Source organism: Protopterus annectens, chromosome 6.part0, assembly GCF_019279795.1.
Source record: "Protopterus annectens isolate FY-2018-M chromosome 6.part0, PAN1.0, whole genome shotgun sequence".
In the NCBI taxonomy this organism is placed as follows: domain Eukaryota; kingdom Metazoa; phylum Chordata; order Ceratodontiformes; family Protopteridae; genus Protopterus; species Protopterus annectens.
This window is the reverse complement of record NC_056737.1, coordinates 949,447,096-949,469,758: the sequence shown is the minus strand read 5'-3', so window position 1 is coordinate 949,469,758 and position 22,663 is coordinate 949,447,096.

Below are 22,663 nucleotides of genomic sequence, written 5' to 3'. Positions count from 1 at the left end.
TTTGTGATTTGTCAGAAATTGATGAGATCAAAATGATGTGACCACATCATTTAGAAATAAAAAAGAAATAAGAGTTAGGGTGGGATAAATAAAAAAGAGATAATCAATGCCATCATATGTGGCATACAATTAATTATTACAATATAAAGAATTTAGTTCTACTTTTACATTTAAGTATACTTTTTAACAACTACAATATATAACTGATGATTGCTTAAAGTAATCCACTGAATGCACATATATTGCACATATGCTTGGTTAAATAATACAGATAATACAGATTAAGTTAACAGCGGGTCATTTATGCCACTTCTGTTAAAATTATTATGTAATATTTATAAATGATTTTATTATATATTTGGTCTTTGAGCCAACAACATATGACTAAAGTATTAGAACTGACCCTTACAGTTGGCTTGTGTTACAGACTGAAGCATACATGCTTGATTTTACACTTAGGATATGCATGCTTAATTTGCTACTGTATACAAGATCAATACTTTAGATAAAATAATAGTTATGTTGTGCTACATACATATCCCTTGCTTCCCTTAGTCTTTCTAAATGCTCAGCATTGTCTTCCTTGTTCACCATTATTTCCTGAATGGCTGTGGAATAAAAAGAAGAGAACAAGAGAAGAGCATTATGCATAGCAGTCTTGCCTATATACAACTGTTTGTACAGTTTAAATTCTCTTTATATGTATACTTACACAACTGCTGGATGTCAGCAGTACTAAACTCAGCCAGCCAATGGTTGGGTGTATCCTGCTTGTGCCTTTTCAGGTTATTAAAATGGTACCTGCACTGTTCTCCAGTGTGTGGAATGTCAGTCACACTGTAGACAGCCTTGGCCAGACTATTCCATGTCTCAGACTTGTACTGGAAGCCAGTATAGTCCTCCTGCAAGAGCCTTCAGCTGTGCCACTTTACAAGGAGTCCATTAAAGATTCTGGACTCCTCAAAATGCCATCTTTGAGCCCTACATTGGGTACCTTCCATTCTACCTCCAGACATGTCTGCTAAGGGAAAACAGCAATACATAACAGTGCTTTCCAGCCAATTAATTTTATCACATTTACTACTAGTGTGCAAACCTATATAACCATGCTAACCATGTTTGCATGATACTAAGCAGAAAGCAACCATGCCAAACAGCGACCAAAGCAGTTTTTGAAATAAAAAGTTAATCTAAGAGTTAGCCTTAGTTTATGGGTTGGTTGCTGCTGTAAATGTTAGGTAATTCAACTTTACAGATATGTATTGGGGGCATAAATTTTATGACCTGGCACATTTTTGTGTGGCTTTACACACTGATAATATTAATTTGTACAATGCGGGATTCAAACATTTACATTAGAGACAAAACATTTTCTTCTACTTAAAAAGATTTTTCATCCTTGCCAGTCCATACTTCCCAACCTCTTAGAGCAAGAAATTTGGACAAATCCATAAGTAAAAGTGGGGCAGAGGTCCAAAAATAGGGACAATTTCTAAATATTGCTTTTACAAAGTTAGAAAATTGATAGAATAACAGGTTTTCTGATGGACATGAAGTCCAAACTCAAATGTATGTCATTATTTTCTAATATCAGTCTTTAATGAATTGTTACTAATTTGCCAGAAAACCACAATTTTATAAAAAAGCAGACCAAAGAAAATGAGATAAAAATCTGGACATTCTGTGAAAATCAGTACAGTTGAGGGGGTATACTTGCCACAGAAGAAGTGCTTGCTTGATATGCTCATGAATTATATTATATGAATTACATATAAATGCATATGACATGAGTCATATGGATATGAGTGAGTGGTTAACCATGTATGTGTGTGATCTGACAAGGTCCTGGTTTATAGATTCATGTGTGTGTTTGAGTATCATTCAGGTCTATAGGCCATCCAAGGCCAGATAAGGCAATTATAATTACAGAAACATAATATTCAGTATACCCTCTCTTACACGTATTATTCATTTGAGCTCCACTGCTATACATACTTCTTGTTATTTATAATTATGTTCAAATTGTATTTGTTTGTTTTTTTAACTGAGTGGACAAACATTAATAAAATTGGGAGTGTACTAGATTAGAACCCTGACCCGTCTGTATTATGAGTATTAACTTATACCGGTTGCTGCAGGGAAGGTTGGACTGCAACTCTATTTTTTGCAGTTATTACTGTACAGAGTGCTAATTGCAACTGAGACCTTGTTTGTCAGACCTGCTCCTTTGTTATACATATGCATTAAAAGCTGAGTGGTTAGCCATGTATGTGTGTGACATGACAGTTCAGAAAATAAATGTGTAATTTTAGAACCATAAATCTATTGTTACCCACTGCTGTAGCACATTCAGTATATATATCTGTATGCCCAATGCACCTGCTGTAGATAGTTATTTCTATGTTTAATTATTGGTTTCATATTAATTGTAATATAAAGTAAACTGAAACAACAGAAATAAAACGTTATACTTTGTTGGATTAGTACCCAAGCTCATCTGTATTGCAACCCTACACTTAAACCTGCTACCACAGAAACAGCTAAGCCACAGCTGTATTTTTTTATAGTCATTATTAAGTATGTGTGCTGACTGCTGTGCAATGCCACTTAGCCTGTTTGCACAGTGGCAAACCATGCAGAATACAATGTATCTATTTTGAAACTGTCTGCTGTTTGCTTCCTGCCTGCAGGTGCTCTGGACCTGCAGATATTGGGAAAGGTTGTTGACCACCCCACAATGCTATTTAGCAGGTTTGCGCAATGGCAAGGAAAACATGCAACAATGTATCCATTTTGAAATTGGCTACTGTCTGCTTCCTGTCTGCTTTGTGTGTGGGTCATTGGGCCAGGTTTGCACTCAGTTAAGCGACTTACAACATGAAAGGCAAAGCTCACCTTGTTTTATCCTTGTGAGTAGAGTTTATTACATTTTATCCTTAAAAGACAAATATGGGACTTGAACCATGATCTGCAGATAGTGTATACTGTGTGGTTCATCATGTTTAGCAGGTGTACTCCGCTCATATGTGATGCATAGGTGTAGTTTATATAGTCTTTATCACAAAATTACAGTACAAGAAATGTATTTAATGTATCCATTTCACCTAGTTTGCACTAAGCCATGCACTATGCAAATAGCAATATTAAAAAAAAATAAATATTAACCATAAACAACATTACAAAAGAAAGGTTATTACATTTTAAAGATTTGTACACAAGTCTGGATTTGAACTGTCACACCAATGAACTTACAAAACATAATAATGGTGTCTTATCCCTCTTTGCTACAGAAACATTTTGCAGCAGGAATGCCAATCATTGTGCATACAAGCAGATCCCATTTCATCCAACAAGACTTATGACACTTGTACACTCTCAGTTGTTGGTATATGTGTTAATTACAGATTTTGTGCAATGACTGATCACATAACCATTTATGACAATTGTTTCCAGCAATGCAGCTTTGTCTTCTACTTGAATGGTGTTCATTCTTCTCTTATTTGAGCAGTAATCTGATGCATGCAGTCTGTAAGGCATTTTGTATCATTGTCCTTAATATGAGAATATTAAACTGCAATAATATGCTGTTTTCAACAAAGGCAGGGGGTTGGATATTCATGAACAGAAAGTGAGATGGATATAAGTGAATAGAAATTGAGAAAAGTATGTTGCTTACTTACATTTAAAACCTTGATGCAATTACTTCTACACTTTCTAAGTATATTCTGGGTGACACAGCTACTGCAGGTAAGGGAATCTGGATTGCTGTTGTATTTTCCTTCTCCCTACCAGGAATCATTCACAGTTGCAATCCATTAGCAAATAACACTGAGGGAGTGCCTTCCCTATATTTAAACCTGCTATACGGAGCCAAGATTTTGGGAATAAGCAATTCTAATGAGTTCAGACCTCATTTGTATTTTCACCATGCTAACAGGCCTGAATCTATAAAAAGGTAAATAACTAGCTAGGGAAACTGAAGGTGAGGAGAGTTGTGTATAAGAATAACACAGAAGAAGATTGCTACTACTTTGGATTTATCTGCACAGAAGACTACTGATCTAGATAAGGTATGATTGAATGTTTTAATATATGTGTGTATGCAATACCAAATGCAACTTTTACCTCTATGCACGTCTTAGAAGTTTACTGATGTCATAGTCATTTTTGACAGGGCATTTTACATCCTCAGATACACAGCCTAATTAACTTTCATCATGTGTTACTGTTAAAACTGTTTCTCTTCCACACTTCTACGTTATTTTAGTGAAACATAAATGTCCTACATTGTCAATGACACAGGCTGTTGCCCTTGTAGGATGGCCCATAGGCACCTCTAGAGGAGTGCTGGGCACAGGTAGATATAACTGGCAATTGCATAAAAATGACTTTTCTGCAGTAAATGTGTACATGTTTTGCGAGAGTTTGTTGGAAAGCACTTATAACAATTGACTGATGTGTTATTCCTTGTTTGGTACAAATTGTCATTCGCCTGTTGTTTTGGTAGTGAGGGAGCCAAGTTCCATTTGTGTATTGCCACAACCAAAACATTTTTATACAAAGATTTTCTCTTGTTAGTCCTTGTTTTGGATAAAATTTTGGTTTGTGTGGGACTGTAATATGTTACAACCACATAACCCATTTTGTATTTTAATAAATAAAGTTTTGTTTTTCTCCTGTGGGTGATATTGAAAAACTAATAATATGTGTTATATCTAAGCAGGACTTTTATTTATGTGATATTTATGTGTTGTATCCTTCTTTTGTGTTTTTTGTCATCTAGGACTATGGCACTCAAGCATCCCATTCCCCCCAAAAGCCCCTTCAGTGACAATAAGAATAATGTCATTGTCCAAGCCTTTCAATGACATGGTGTCTTTCTGCTTGAGAGAGGACATGGGGATTTGTCTAGCACAATGCAGATTTTGAACCAGATAGTGAATGACATCAATGCCATTTGGGGGCACACACCAGGACATCTGATCAGGTGTGTCATAGTGCCACTGATATGATTTCATCAGCCTGGAGGAGAGCAGCTGCAGTGGCTGGTGAACAGATGATTGCCAGGGGGCCTGCTACAGAGCAACTGCTTACAACAAATGAAGAGTTCCTGTCCACTGTTAGAGATCCAGAGAGCTCAGTGGAAAGTGCACAACAGCATGTGATTAATGTTGGTGTTGCTGTTTCAGGGAGGGCAAATATGTCCCAGGATGAGCTCCCAGGTAAGCTTAGATATATCAATTATTAACAGTTTCTTTATAGTAATATATTGAAAGCAGTAGTTAAGTTTATTTAATATATGTTTTCTTGGGGGGAGCTATTTATAGATTGATGCAGTTAACAACACATTCTGATCATTACTCATGGGCTTGGGGTGAACGTGTCAGAGAAGTTTCAGTTAAAAGTATTGTTAATGCCCTTCTGTCATTGTTATTGTGATGATGGTGTCCTTACATTTTGGTTAACTTCTTCCTGTACCATCCTCCCTATCAAGTGTGGAGTCATCTGCATATGGTAAGTGAAACATTTTTATTTCAGTACTGATGACCATTTGACATAAATATGCATTTATTTGTATGTATGCGGTGGGTATCAGGAGTGTGTGTGTGTGTGTGTGTGTGTGTGTGTGTGTGTGTGTGTGTGTGTGTGTGTGTGTGTGTGTGTGTGTGTGTGTGTGTGTATTGATGTACCATCTGTGATAGTGGGACCAGTGTTAGTTTGTTAGCATATATTAAATTGTAGTAGTGTAGGTATTAATTCCTTTCCTGTGTTTGTTGCTTATTATCACAGGTGATCCTGACAGTGGAAGTGTAGGACTTTGACCACATGATGCCAGTGTACTGGCAGACTCTGATGATGATGGTGGCCAAACACAGACACAATCAGGGGGTGCAGAGGTTGAATCTGACACTGAGGTTGACATTCCGCTATCCTCTTCATTTCTATTGGACATAGCCAGTAGGCCTAAGCAAACGTATTCTAGTGAGGCCTCCAATATTGGACAGGTGGATGGTGAGACACTTAATCAGGGTAGTGTGGTTACTGTGGCTTCAGTGCCTGTTGACTCTGGCCATAGCCAAAGTGTGAGTGAGGTGCTATGCAGGAGCGAAGTTATGGATGCCTGGGGGAAACCTGCTGTCCATCCTCCACCTGATCCTGGTGTGTCTTTCCATGCCACTTGATGTATTTTTAAGGCCATCATGGATTCACAGGCACATTCCAACAGGGCCTCCAAGGAAATGCTTAGAGTTCATAGGCTCATAGGTGGGTACTAGGCTATCTGCCTAAAGGCATTTATAAGCCTAGCCAAAATGTGTTGGCTTTCGCCACCACCTAAGATTAGTTCCCTGTGCCTCTGTCCAGGAGAGCCACTGAAGTGACCCCCGAGGTAAACTTTCTGTTTCCCATCCACTCATAAAGGTTTCTTTTTAAGAATGTTAGCAAGGAGTTCTGCCTAATGTAGATTGGGATCTTGTTCCAAAGCATGGGAAGTCTCTGGGATAGGAATCTATCCCTCCAGCACATCCTATTTATTGTTGTAGTGAGGTTTAGATTGCTAGAGTGTGTGGCTCGAGGGGATAAGGTTTTCTTTAGATGGAGCATGTCCATCATTTCTGGGTTGGACATGGCCTTGTATGTCAGGCAGAGATCACCTCTGCATAGGCGGTATGCAACAGAGTGCAACTGGAGTTTCTTCAGTCAAGCTGCATAGGGCATCTGTTTGAGGCCATTGATCCTCTTGGTGAGGTACTTCTGTGGTCTTTCCAGCTGTTGCAGGTGTCTTGTAAGGTACATCCCAAATGGGGCATTGTACTCTAAGATGGTCTGATGAGTGATGAGTAGAGGGGCACAATGACCTCTTTTGATCTGGATGCAAACCCTTTTGTGATTAGGTGGGCCACATAGAAGGATTTTCTAACCACTTTGGCAATTTGATTATCAAAGGTGAGATTACTATCTACTTGGGTCCCCTTATCCCTTATTATGTCTTCCATATTTAGAGGACTACCACCTATGTGGTAGTTTGTGGGTACTTTGTTTTATCCAAAGGGGATGACTATGCACTTTTTGGCATTTAGCTTGAGGCCATGATTTTGACACCAGGTATCCATCTCAGTGAGACCCTTTTGGAGGATGTCTGTGTCAGCCAGAGAGTCAATTATAGTCCCTAGTTTGCAGTCGTCTGCGAACTTGGTCAGCCATAGTCCTCCTGTGCTTGCCTGTACCTCTGAGAAGTATATGCCAAACAGGAGGGGTCCTAGGACTGAGCCCTGGGGAATGCCACTTGTAACCAGTTTAGAGTCGGACCTAGCTTCCGCAACTCTCACCATGTGGGTTCTGTCCATAAGCCAGTTGGCAACCCATCTTGTGACGTAGGGGTTTATGTTCAGGCTGGTGAGCTTGTCTATAATACCAGAATGGGTAATGGTGTCGAAGGCCTTAGCGAGGTCTAGGTAGACTGTGTGTACCACCTTTCCCTCATTTATAAATGTCTCACAGAAGTCCACCAGGTTTAGGGGGCATGATCTGCCCTTAACAAAGCCAAACTGGGTAGGGTCCGGTGTTTGGAGGTTCCCAATGTCTCTGTTAATGAGTTCCATGATAATGCGCTCCATAGCCTTGCAGACCAAGCTAGTCAGGCTTATAGGGTGATAGTTCCTGGGGTCTATTGTGGCTCCTCCTTTGTGGAACAGAATAACCATTGCTGTGCACCACTCTATGGGTATGTAGCCTGTGGAGAGGCTGGGTTTGAACAGTGTGTTTAGGTGAGGGGTTAGTTCATCTTTGAGCTGATGTAGGACGCAGCCTGGGACAACGTCTGGTCCCACGGATACTGTGTTTTTGGCTTTGGAGAGGGCTGTTTTAACCTGAGTGTCTGTGATTTCAGGGACTCTACATTCTTCTGGTATGGTTATGGGCCCTTTTGGGGGGGTGAGAGGGGTGTGAAGTTTGTGCTGAACCTGTCTGCTAGTATGTTACCGATATAGGTCTGTTCAGTATATTTTGTGCCATTCTGCACTAACTCCAAGCAGATATGAGCATTGCGACTTAGATTCTTGACATAGCTAAAGAATGCCTTGTGGTTATCTATGGAGTCCTTGGCAATTTTTCTTTCAAAGCTCGCCTTGGATGATTTTATGAGGGATCGTAGTTTCTTGCTGATACTGATCAGGGATGTCTTCCCTTCTTGGGATTATACTCTTTTCTGTACTAGTTTCCTCATTCTATTGTATAGCTTGTTTATGGCAGGAGTCCACCAGACTGGTTTCCTTGTTTGGGTTGTACGTGTGACACAGGCTAACATGCATGACTGCCTCCATCATGATGCTGAGTCAATGGATCAGACAAATGACGCATTGGAATGGGCAGTGTCTGTGATGAAATGTCTGCCCCGGGGGGGGGTGGGGGTTAGGCGACATCCACGTGGATGTAGGTCGGCCACATTATCTGATGTTAGCTGACGTGGCTGGGCCTGATCATGCTCCCGTGGTGGAACTTTTTCCACTGCTCCATCAATGGTCGAGGTGTCCACCCAGACATTGTAAGCCATGGGGTTAATGTCCGGGGTGTACTCATGAGGAGAGCTCATCCAGCAAACATCAGTTACATTCAGGTAGCAGCAGTGCATCTGACCGTGGGCATGGACATGCCAGTGTAAGTCCTGGTAGAGCCAGTTCTTGGTGTCGGGGATGATGATGATGAACTGTCCCCTCGACCATGCATGGCTCACACCTGTCCAACATACCAGGATGTAGAGCAAGCACAGAGCTTGTCTGTGTTATTGTAGACCCTCACACACCAATTTCAGTGCCCATACAGACAAACACATACATAACAGTTACATAGGTTAGTCATGAAGCATACAGCTTATTCTGTCTCAGAATGCCATTTGATACTTTAGCCAAATGTCTGCCTGTTTCTCTTTCTTACTTATACACACTTACTATCTTTTGTGTCAGCATAGGCCTCTTGCCCCCCCTGCCCCCCCCCCAACATCCTCTGTAAATGATAATGTCTGTGCCATATCCTTGATTTTATATCTTTTGGATTCAGGATACATAAGTCTTTAGTCTGATGTTCAGGTTACATAGCTTACTATGCTTAGTATAGCTTTGTTTGTGATGTTGTTTTGCAAATTTTACTACTTTCTTACAGGTTTTTATGATGTCTACATCCCTCCCAACCTCTTAGACCAATAAAGCTGGACAGAGGCCCAACAATAGGGAGGCTTTTTAAATATTTTGATCTTATAAACTTAGGCAGTTGATAGAATAACAGGTTTCGCATTACTGTTTTTAAGATTTTTCTGAGGGATATGAAGTCTGAAACCGAAATGTGTGTCATTATTTTCTAATTTCACTCTTTAATGATTTGGCAGTACAAATGTATGAGGTCAGACTGTGTACATTCTGTAAAAATCTGTACTTTTGAGAGGTATGAATGTGTGAATCTTTGATGCACGAGGCCTATTAGTTGACAGAGGACACATGTATTCACATGAGTCACTGCTGTCACATATTGATGTCATTGCTATAAAAATCACCTACCTTATACTTACTTACATTAGCAAGTAACAGTATGCAAGGATATGCCATGCATTTGTATTCTTAGACATTTATTTTTCTATTACAGGTTAAACACTTACCTTGAAAATATGACAGTTGCAAGAATTTTAGGTTGGGGTTGACTCTGTCTGATGCTAACAGTACACAGCCATTGCATGGGTAAGCAAAAGTTGTGAGTGCTGCCTAGCATTAATGTTACTGTCTGTATGTACATAGCATGACAGTTTTAGCTCCTTTGGTGGTGAGCATGTGTGCTATCCATTTCCTGTTGGCCAGTGCAAGGGCATATTGTCCAGACCTACATCTGCCTACACCCACAGCAGCTGCTGGGTCTCCCTCTGATTCCTCACCTGTGTGTGGCTGTGTTGACATTGCCAGTGGTGGTTGGATGTGTGGCCCTTCCACTTGGTGTTCCTGCTGAAGCTGTTGTCTCAGGATATTGTTGTGAAGCATGGCAAAGATGGTGAATATTTCAGCACATGTATAGGGATTGTACTGCAGGGCTCCCCAGACATATCTAGGCACTAGAACTGCAACTTCAGCAGCCCAAACACATGCTCTATGATATTTCTTGTTTGAGTGTGTGTGTCATTTTAGCATTCTTCAGTTAGCTTGTATGCATTTCTGATGGGTGTCATGAGCCACAGTTCCAGGGCATATCCTTCATCCCCCAATAAATGACCCTGTGGAATATCCCCCCTAGAAAACATCTCATACAACTGAGAGTTGTGCTAAATATGTGAGTCGTGGTAACTTCCTGGGTTGCCAGCACACACATTCAAGATGATTCCCTTACCATTACACATGACTGGGTAGTTAATGGAGTGGAAGCCCTTTCTGTTTATGTACACACCTCCTTGCTCCCCAGGTGGTGCTTTGATTTCTACAGGTGTACAGTCTATGGCACCCAGGATTTTAGGGTAGTATGCTACAGGGTAGAACTCCTGCATAGGTATGACTCTGTCCTCGGGTGTATGAGGGAAAATATATGTAGTCACTGGCATATTGTAGCATAGCATTCAGGAATTGATGTAGGATCCTGGATGCTGGTCCCTGTGACATCCCCAGCTTGTCCCCTGTTGGTATCTGGAAAGTTCTTGTATGTAGTATTCTAAGTGCTACACATACCTTAGTTTCCACAGGTATTGGATCATTTTGGTTTGCCCTTGCTATTAGTAGAGGAAAACAGAGGTTTCAGAGTTTCTGCAGTGTGTCTCTAGCCACCCTGTAGCTCTTTACAGTTTGTACCTCATGCAGGTTGTGAAAAGTTGATCAAGGTCTAAACACCCTTCTCTTTCTTGGCTGTGGTCTACTAGCAGCAGCAGCACAGACTTGTGGCTGTTGCACATACACATGAATAACAGCAACAGTAGCCCCTAACATTCTTTCTATTTAGACTAGTTTCCATTGCTGTATTCCAATAATTTTGGAATTCACAGGAAAAACTAGCACTGAGTCTACACAGTTGCTTTATAGCTTGTTGAATAGTTCCACCATCTTGGATTGGTTCATTAGCATACAATTGAGCTGCTTATGCTGTAATTAGCATGCCATGATGTTTACTGGGTGTGCCTGGCTCTACACGCCACGTAGAGCTGCTTATTGAATACAAAACAGTGAGCTATCACCACGACGCATGCACACTGTTATAGACCATGTATGCTTTACTGAATCTCCACCCTTGTATACATATATATATATATATAAATATATATATATATATATATATATATATATATATATATATATATATATATATATATATTTTTTTTTTTTTTTTAATACTAACAAAGCACTCTAACTTTAAGACACTTTTTGTATTCAGTTTTCTACTAATACCTGTTGTTAGTCTAGCATCAAGTTTTATTTGCCATTTCAATTCTTTTATTTTCAATTTATTATTATAATCAGCACTAGTACCATCATCTTCTCTATTTAACACATAGAAAATGCAGAAAAAAAATTGAATAGTAACATACAGTTTACCTAAGGGATTAGCACAGTTTTTAATTTTGGTAGCATGGACATGCTCATTAATCCATTCACACAATGTTCTAACAGTTTTACCTACACAAGAGAATCACATGATTTATAGGTAGCACAATACACCACCCCCTCAGTATAACAAAAAATCCTACTTCTAGGAGTGCACATCTCACCTTTTGATAACAAATATTGGTCCTTGTTAATGTATCTACACCATTTGCATCTGTGGCATTTGTAGGTAACCTCCCCCATCTTGTTTCCCTCATCAATGCAATAACAATCTATACCATTTTGTTCCAGCAATCCTTTTAGTATTGTACCCATTTTTTCCAGTAAAGAAAGGATTTTGGAGTTGGCATAATGGTTAAGGTGTTTGTCCCATAGGCACAAAATACAGGCATTGATTCTTCACCTTTTAAGGGAAATTGTCTAGACTTAAAATGGCCTGCAAGAGCAGCTGACCTAGTTCTTACCTATGAACATAGTTTGAGTACATGTTTATCTGTACTTTCAAATATTAAGAGTGTATTTCGCTTACCTTATAGGTTGAGGATTGGTATAATGGTTAAGGTTTTTATCTCACAGACACAAATGGAATGGTCTATCTTTTGTATCACATCAGGGTATCATAAATCACTTCCCCATTCGGTTCCACTGCAGTTGAGTTAACTAGCCATATGGATGTAGTTTTTGGCATTTGTGTTTTTTTTTATTTACCCCGGAAATTAACCTTGTACCTCTCAAATCCAAAATAATGTTCACACCCAAGAATGTTACATTTTGTTAATCAAATACAAAGGTAAAATGTAAAAAATAAAAATAAAAAATCAGTGCAACTATTCAATATACTCTCAAATGTACCTAAACATTCTTTTGTCAAGTCTATGAATAAAAAAGACCATCAAAAAAGTAGACATACACCCCTCATAAAATTTAACTTATGTTTAAGAAAAATATTGGGTGTTGGAGATATAATTTAACAATAAAAGCAGATTGGCAAAATATGTTCTAGGAATGCCATTTGACTAAACCATACTGGGATAAAATAAATTATTTTCTGCGAAAGGTATTCAGTGACAAATTCCATATTTTTAAATCTCTTATTTTGTTTAATGTACCTCTACCTGACTGTGTACCAAGAACAAAATATATAATCTTGTGGACTCTCTTAGCCATTGCAAGGAAGAACATTACATCAAAGTGGAAATCCAAAGCTTCTCCAACTTTTAAGCAATACAGGAATATGGTGTCAGCATTATCGCAACTGGAAATGAACACTATTAAAGGAAGAACTGAAAGAACTACATCATTATATATAGCATGGCAACAATGTAACTACATCATTATATATAGCATGGCAACAATGTAACTGCATTATTATATATAGCATGGCAAAAAGTAACTGATATATTGGAGAGTAATGACTGTAGCAAATTATAATCAGGAAATAATTGTATAGAAAGTCGATTATATGCCAACAATAGACACCCTTGTAAATACTTTATTTTGGTTTTAATGTTGATATCTGTTTACTGCTTTTAGCTAACTTTTAAATAATGTGTAAATACTTCACTGTCATAAATAACCTGTATACATTTTTCTTATTTTCTGAAAATGAATAAAAATATTTTCAAAAAAAAGTAGACATGCAATTTCTCAAACTTAAAAAAAATAACTGTTTTACTGTGTTTGATTTTATGCACGTTTAGTAAACCATTGCTTTTTGGGCAGCATTTTTTGATGTTTTATTGATATATCTGTGGTGGTTCAAATCTTTGGATTAGGTTATTGTACAGCCGTTTTCCTTGTGATGGTAGAAGAGATCCATCAGGATAGGGTCTTTGATGGCATGGAATGCCAGATATATATCTCTATACAAGAGTCTGTAAAAAACTGAGTAAAAAATGGCTTTTTTCTGTCTTGGTAATTAAAGGTGTTTAAGCCAGTAATCATTTTCATCAGGAACCTTTGGGATCTTTCTAGCTGCATGTTTCCAGCTGTGGAACCTTCAGAAAGATTCATTGTAGTCAATAATTTTTCTAATCACTGCAGAGTAGAGACAGGCAATATATCCTTTGACCAAGATGAGAATTATTTGGAAATCATGTTTGCTAAATAGAGGATCTGATGCCCTTTTCATTCTTCCTGAATGTATGGGTTATGGATCTGACCACAGATCTGACTTGGCCCCATACCACAGATTTATGGCTCCAACTCTTGAACTCTTCTCTCTATGTATAATGTCCCAGACAGCCTAAAATACCTCAGTTCTCATTTGCCACCATCTTGCAAGAATGTGGCTCCTCTCTCAGAAGATTATTATTACGTTTTTGAAATTTGTGAGTAGTTTTTCACTTCATTAGTATTATTTTCTTTATCCTTTTGCTATCCTCCCTCAACACTTAACAAGTTATTAGGTTTTTCTGTCCTTATATCTTCTTTCTATCTATCTTTTCTACCCTTTCTGTAGTATTTTTGCATACCATTGCTGGTACCAGTCTTTCTTTTTTGCTCTTCCTTCCTTACTTACTCTTTAAGGGTATTCTTTGTACCATTGCTGGTATTTTTTCTGTTAAAAAAAGTCCTTCTTAATGATGACTGAGAAACCAACCAGCTTTAAAAAAATGCACTTCCTGTTGGCACAAAATTCCAGATTCTAATGTCAATAGGGAGTGCATTTATTACCAAGGAGCAGCACATGTAGCCACTGATTGCACTATTTGTGCCATGTTCAACTCTAAAGCAATTTCTGATAGGAGAACAAACTTGTTATTAAGGAATTGCTGCCTACATGCTCCTCTTCTTCATCCTGTACTCAAAATCCAAGTAAACAGTCTAAGACTTCTTTGGAGTCTCAGAAGAGGTCCCCTACTCCATTTCTGAAAGTCTCTTTATAGGATCATAGGATCATAGGAAGTTACTAGGCTAATAGCCCTAAGGCCCTTACAAGCCTAGCCAAGTTCTACCCTTATTACCACAATCAGCACCTATTGCCCCTGTCCAAGAGGAACACAGGTGGAACCCCTGGAGTGAATTTACAGTTACCCATCCAATTATCCAGATTGTGTTTGAAGAGGGACAATGAGGTGCTCTGTTTAACATGAAGTTGGAGTCTGTTCCAAAGGTGTGGTAACATCTAGGAGACAAATCTGTCCTCCCATCAGGTTCTATTAATGTCACACACCAGGTTAAGGTCTTTACAGCGAGTAACCTGTGTACCATTTGATGTACAGATATGCAGCATTTCCAGTAAAGCAGGGTCAGAGATTGCCTTGTATGCAAGGCAAAGATTGCCTCTGAGTAGTCTGTATGAAACAGAATAAAGTGACAGTGATTTCAGAAGATCCACATAGGACAGTTGCTGAAGACCTTGAATTTTCCTTGTGAGGAACCTTTGTGGTCTCTCCAGTTGCTGCAGGTACTTGGAAAGGTACATACCAAAAAGGGCATTGTACTCAATTACTGGTCTGATGAGGGAAGAGTACAGGGAAGTTTTAACTTATTTTTTCTGCAGTAAATTACATTATTTATGAGATGAGCAATATAGAATGCCCTTCTTGCCACTGGGGAGACATGGTGGTCAAAGGTAAGGTTGCTGTCAACTTGTGTATTACAGGTCGGCTGTTGGAGGTGGAGTCCCCTATTTTGATTATATGGGTTCTGACAGTGAGCCAGTTAACAACCCATCTAATGATATAAGTGTTGATACCTAGCTGGGTGAGTTTGTCAATGATGCCTGAGTGGAGGAAATTGTCAAATACCTTGGCTATGTCTAGGTAGGCTGTATGCACAGATTTTGCCTCGTCCAGGGCCTTGGTGACTGTCTCGAAGAAGCTCATCAGGTTTAACAGGCATGATCTCTCTTTTACAAATCTAAACTGAGTAGGATCAAGAGTTTGGCGATTACCTATATCTTTGTTGATAAGTTCCATAATTATTCGCTCCATGGCCTTGTTGATAAGGTTAGTCAGGCTAATAGATCTATAGTTTCTGGGGTCAGTGGAAGCACCACCTTTGTGCAAGGGAATAACAGTGGCCAATTTACATTCAGCTGTAATGAAGCTGGTGCTTATACTATGACTGAAAAGAGTGCCCAATGGTGTTGCTAACTTTTGTTAGAGCCCATGTAGGACACAACCTAGGATGTTATCAGGGATTCACTTTCAAAGCTTGAAATATTGAAAATGTCAAATTTCAGTATCTTGAGATGGAAATATTGAAAGTGAAAATCATGAACCATGGAAATTGTCCCAGGGGAAGTAAACACTTGCCAAAAACCACAAACTATATACCATACCATCGTAAACCCCCCTAGGTGTGGGGCTACACCCCCCTAACAATATATACCAACTCCAGGATTGCACTACAGTGAGGAAAAGAGCATATCTTCCCACAATGGTCAAATGTTTACTTACCCTGGGATAATTTCCACGGTTCGTGATTTTCATTTTCGATATTTCCATCTTGAAATACTGAAATTCTACATTTTCAGTATTTCGAGCGTTGAAAGTGAAAACATTAAAAGGTCCCATAGATGCTGTATTTTTGGCCTTAGAAAGGGTGTTTGTGACCTGCTCTTTAGAGATACAAAGTAGGCGACAGGTGGAAGGAATGTCATGGGGTACATGTGGTGGGGACAGGGGAGTTTAGTTTTTACAGAACCTGTCAGACAACAAGTTAGCTATGTCCACAGGCTCAGTATATGTGGTACCCCCCATCATGTCTTAAGAAGATCCAAATAACTTCAGATCTGGCTTATTTCATTCTAAAAGAAAACCATCAGATCACTAATCCTCAGATCTCACTGTCATATTGGTAAAGTTTTCCAGGCAGCTCTTAGATCCAAAAACATTGGATCTGACCACCACTTTATCTAAGTCTCCATGAAGTCACTCACCCATGTTCACAGTTGATCCCTTATCTGAGTGGCTCCAGTCCCCTTTTCTTCAAACTGCACCAAGGAGAGAATTGAGGCCACAGTCCACAACCTCATCCATGAGATCCTCCAGAAGTCTGTCAGGAGCTGATTTGGATAGGGTGATGAAGAAATTCATCAGAACTCAGATTCAGATGGAGTTTATTCCAAATTTTTCTCGCATTGGATTCGTAAGCCTTCACTCCACTTCCTATGTAGTCATATCTCCTTCTACAATCAATCCTATGGCTTCAGAGCCCTTGGATCTGAGATACCTGAGAGAGTTGTTGTTGGATCCAAAGATGGCCAGGTATTTGACTCTGACTGTATCCCTGACTGATTCTGCTCCTATCCCCTTGGATCAGAATGAGTTCTGGAGCTGAAGGATTGGTATCGGATACAGGGAACTGGGGTCCACTGTGATGTCAGATCCATCCTTGCTCCTCAGGGCATCCATGTTAGATAGCTTGGGTCTGGCTCCCTGCTCAAGGCATGGATCCAAGTAGGGTCAATTCTTGGCTGCTTTGGAGGTTTTGGCCCTATTGCAACTGGCATCTGCTTCTCCTGGTCTATCTGCTTTCGAGGTAGTGGAGAGGGCCTTCTGTTGTTCAACAGATCCAATCTCTGTCTCTCTTCTCTGGAACCTATAACTATTCTTCTGGTGGGTCTGAGCTCTGATCCCATCAAACCTATTCCACAGGGACAGCTAGTACCAGCTAGCATCCAGACAGTTTCCCAACAGGAAATTCCTTCTCTTTAGATACCTCATCAAAACATCGCATTGAGGAGGTTCCCTGCAAGAGAACATGCAAAATGAGGCACATAGATTCCTCTATGTAATTTCTCACAGAGAATACTGATTTGAAAGAAGGAGAAGGTTGCCCCAGAACTCCATTGAATGATGTCTCATTTGGAGACATTCTAGAGATCCTTAAGCAAAGGGGTGGATGGTCTTCAGACTCTCCCTTCCCAGAGGAGTCAGTAGTTCTGGAAAATTTTGGTTCTGTCCCATTTACATCTTGGGTGATTCCCCTGGCTGATGAGCGTATTGACCTAGCCTCTCGCTGGGCATGGAAGGAACTGTACTCTGTTGACTAATTCTGCAACATACCATCTATTAAGTGAAGACATAGCTAAATTCCAAGTCCACCCCCCAAATGGAGAGAATACAGTGTCCTATGTAGAAATGTTTATGGAAACTCTGTAAAAGCATGTAAATAACTGTATAGAAAACAGCAGTACCAAACCAAACTAAACTTTGGGCAAACTCCAAAAACAAGCCTCCTTGATGTACATCCACTATAGATTGTACAACAAAAGAAAGAAAATCCTGTCAGAAAAGCAACTCAGGGGACTAATCAATTCAACCAAAGCCAACTTTGAGGTAAAAATAGCCTCCCAGTTTAATGATAACTGTGGCAAAAAGAGATACTGCCAGCCCAGCTATCTGGAATTTTGTAAATAATTTTATGTCACTTGTGAATATCAACATGATTTATATAAGATGCTTGTGTTACAAATGCATTAGAACTGTATATCAAACTGCTGGTACCAAAGTGTGTGTTGAAAAGGTTTTTGCAAAGTGCTTCCAGTGTGCCCTACTGGAATAGAACAAAAATGTATATGTACTAGTGTAACTGTTTAAATATATACATTTTAACATTGGAAACTGGAATACAGGAGGTTAACTTCAGAAAAATGATGAAATTAAAATTGCTTTATAGGCCAGGCCGGAGAAATCATGTCTGTGCTAAGAAGCTTTCTGTATTGTCTTTGGAGTGAATGAATTAATACCTCTGAAAGTATGAAGGAATGCAATTGTTTTATGATTTCCAGCACCTGCCAAAGATCTGAAGTCAATGTATTTTCATGTCTATATTACCCAAACCAACATTTAGGTTAGCAAATACCTAAATGTCAACCTGGTAATATCGAAAAATTAAAACAGTGAATGGCCGATTTAATGTAGGGATTGAATTCTCTTGGCCACAAAAAAATTTTTAAACCAAAATGAAGTGGAGGGCTTCACCCCCAACACACCCTGATGTGGGGGCCTGTGCCCCTCACAGCCACCTAACTAAATATACCAACTCCAAGATTGCTCTACAGTGGGGAAAGGGGAAAAATCCACATAACAGCCAAGGGAATTCATTCCCTGCATTAAATCGGCTGTTCGTGTTTTTCTGTTTTCACTATTACCAGATCAACATTTAGGTATTCGCTAACCTAAATGTTTGATCAGATAATATGAACCCATATTTTCACAGGCAGATTCTAAATACTGCAAGCTTCCAGCAGTGGGGGTTTCCCCTGGGATGGAGTCAGATGGCAAGAAATGATGTCATTCTGCAAGTTCTCCCAGCATTAATATTTGAGATATTAATTTGAGGAGTCTTGAGAGAGACAGGGCATTCTGCATTCTGTCTTGGGCCTGACAAGATCCATTCACCACACATCTGCCTTGCACTGTAAGTAATTACTAGGGTATAGTAATTCTCTCAGGTACAGTCAGGACTAAAACTTAGTTTAGATATTTTTTTGTATTTATTTGAGACTGTCCTGCAATGCTGTTATAAATATTTCCTGTGATTTTGAACACTGATGTCACTGTGAATATATACTGAGTATTTTCTTGTTGTTTTATTATTTATTATTAAATATATTTAAACCTTTCATTGTGGCTGATCTGTCTAGAGATATTTAAGTTTTGAGAGTACTTGCATATTTATATGGTGACACTGTGTGGGCCACTCCTAATTACCTTGCTCTTGGTCAAACTCCCATTTGTATTAATATTAATATTACACAGTAAGATTTGACACCCTTTGTTAAGGGCCTTAAAGCAGCTGATAAGGAGCTGGCTGCTGGCAGTGATAACTACCTTATAGTCTGGGCAAAAGGGGGCGCAGCTAGTAAACCTGTGCCAGCCTTTCCCAGGTGTGTGTGTGTGTGTGTGTGTGTGTGTGTGTGTGTGTGTGTGTGTGTATGTGTGTATGTGTGTGTGTATTCAACTCATTCGACCACAGCCTCCGGACAGGCTTCTTACTTATAGGAATGGAGTACTGCAACTGTCCTCCCTCTACACAAAGGTGGACCATCAAAAGACCCAGGGAACTATAGACTCATAGGTTTGACTAGTCTCATATGCAAGGCCATGGAAAGAATTATTGTGGGCCTGATAAACAGAGCTATAGGAAATCTTCAAACACTGGATCCATCCTAGTTCAGTTTTGTCAAGGGCTGGTCATGCCTACTAAACTTGGTGAACTTCTTTAAGAAGGTTACTAAAACCATAGACAATGGCATAATGGTGCATACTGCCCACCTTGAGCTGGCAAAGGTATTTGACACAGTACTTCACTCTGGTATTATAGACAAACTCAGAAATTTAGGCATAAATCCCTATGTCACCCAATGGATAGCCAAATGCTTCACAGAGAGGACACATGGATTTAGGGTGGGGGAGTCCACCTCCTCCAAGAGGCTGGTTACTAGTGGTGTCCCACAAAACTCAGTACTGGGACTTCTCCTGATTGGAATATACTGAGGTCAAGGCAAATGTTGAGAGCCTTTGGCTGACCAAATTTGCTGATAACTGCAAGCTGGGTGCAAAGATGTAGGATTTTCTCTAAGAAGGTGTGACACAGTCAAATAACTGGTGCCAGAACCATGGCCTAAAAGCTCAATGAAAAAAATTGCACAATTACACCTTTTGGGAATATGACCACCCCTGCAAATTATTGCATTGATAACACTCATCTAAGAGTAGGCCCAGTGGTAAGGGACTTGGGAACTCAGGTTGACAGTAACCAGAACTTTGATTACCATGTGTCCATGGCAGTGACAGAATCATTCTATGTGGCACAACTTATAAGTAAGGGCATGACATCCAGATCTAAGGAGATCATAGTACTACTATATTCAGCCCTCATTAGACCAGTAATTGAGTACAGTGCACGCTTCAGCATGTACCTCACCAAAAAGATGCAACAGCTGGAGCAGCCCCAGATGTTCCTCACTAAAAGAATGCAAAATGTGATTAATATGTCCTATGTAGACCACCTCAAAGACATGTCCCTATACTCAGTCTCCTACAGACTACTGAGGGGCGATCTCTACCTAACTTACAAGGCATTTTCCGATCCAGCCCTGATGGATATGCTGCACATTTTAAAACAACAAACAGCACTAGCATTATCTAATCTAAGGATCTAAACCTTGTCTGTGACATAAACAAAACATGTTGGTGGGATAGATATGTGTGCCAGAAACTACCCCCTCTCTTAGAACAGAACTTCATGTGAAACAGAGCTCTTTCCAAAGCCTATTCAAGCATAGTTTGGACCAAGGGATGGGAAATCACAAATTCACCCTGTCTTGTTGCCTGTGGCCCATATGGACAGGGGCAGTTTATAGATACCCTATGGCACAGGCATATACCAAAACCATTCTAGCCTATGGTCATTGATAATTGGGAAAATTGGGACTTGAATGGCTAGGCTTAAAAAGGCTTTAAGGCAATTAGCCTAGTAACCTCTAATGGATCGCATAATGTGTGACATGCCCTAAACCATAATATTAAAAGTTTACTACAAACCTCATCAGATGATGCATATACCTTTAAAAGAAGAAATTACCCTTCTAATGACAGAAAAATGGTATTCCTGAATGGATGACAGGATGCTGTCCATCATAACTAAGATTAATTGGGTGGGGGACTGGATGGAATGACCTTGTTTGCTGTGCCATGCCAGTCAGATGTCTCGACTTCATCTGCTTCCCATTCCATACTCATCCAACATACACACCTGTTCTATCACACTGCTCCATTATGTCTGCACCTGTCCTAGCAGCAAACTCTCATTTTTGTGTATTTAAGGAACTGCTCAAATGAGAAGTGTTTTTCAGTAACCAAATGCTCAGCTGATAGGATTCATAAGTAGATGTGACAAAAGTGCAAAAAGTACTTTATTACCAAACAGTATGAATGGTTTGGTCCATATGTCAGACTTCTTCATACAATGTTAATTTACTGGTTTATATGAAAAACAGAGTTAATCTGTAGAATAAGTGCACCACTGCTCTAAATTTATTTGAGAAAGTCTAAAATAAGAATGGCATCATTCAAATTTTTTGGGTAATAAATTTCTTTTTACACTTTTATTTTTATTTTTGTTTTTGTAAGTCATTAGTTTACCAATCTGACTCTACAAATCTTAACAGGGAAATAGTTTGTTTTCTGTTTATAATGTGAGATAGAGAGAGAGAGAGAGAGAGAGAGAGAGAGAGTGTGTGTGTGTGTGTGTGTGTGTGTGTGTGTGTGTGTGTGTGTGTGTGTGTGTGTGGATTTTAACAAACTGACTTTATTTACAATGGGATTTGTGAGCTGTGTTTAATCAAATCCCTTTTTAGTCAAATGCTTGGTTTAGATTTCAATTATATTGTGGACCTTTGGAGCTGCAAAGTTTCTCTACTGCATGATCATGAAGTTATTATAGTTAGAATAAAGGGGTATGGCACTGCAGAGGACCCTGCCTCCTCATACTGCAAAAAAAAAAAAAAATCTTTTGCATTGCTTGTGAAATCTCACTGTTCTCTATGGTTAGTTTTATTTTTACATTTTTCTTAGCGTAAGTTCATACACTGATAGGTTTATAGGTAAATATTAGGCAATCCATTTACATGTCAGTATATGCCTAGCCAGTAACCTACATCCAAAAGCTTCATCCAGTCTTGAGAAGGGCAGTACAAGATAGACCTGCAGATAATTGAGGTTACCCATCCAAGTATCTCTGTTTATCTTGAAGGTGGCAAGAGTGCTAGTTTATGACAAAAAGTGGAAATTTGTTCCAGAAGTGAGATGGTACATTGGGATATCATTCCAACATGTCAACATGTCTTATTTTTTTATGAATGTTTACTGGCATTAATCAGGTATTTGAGGAGCCATTTGTTCTACAGAAGAGTAAGAAGTCAAAGAGTGTGGAATCTTTCATGGCTCAAAAGGCTTGACAAAGATCCCTATAGGTAAATATATACAAAACTGATATACACACACTATATACACACACACATATATACACACACACACACACACACACACACACACACATATATATATATATATATATATATATATATATATATATATATATATATTTATATCTATGATCATAGGGTCATAGAAAGTTACACA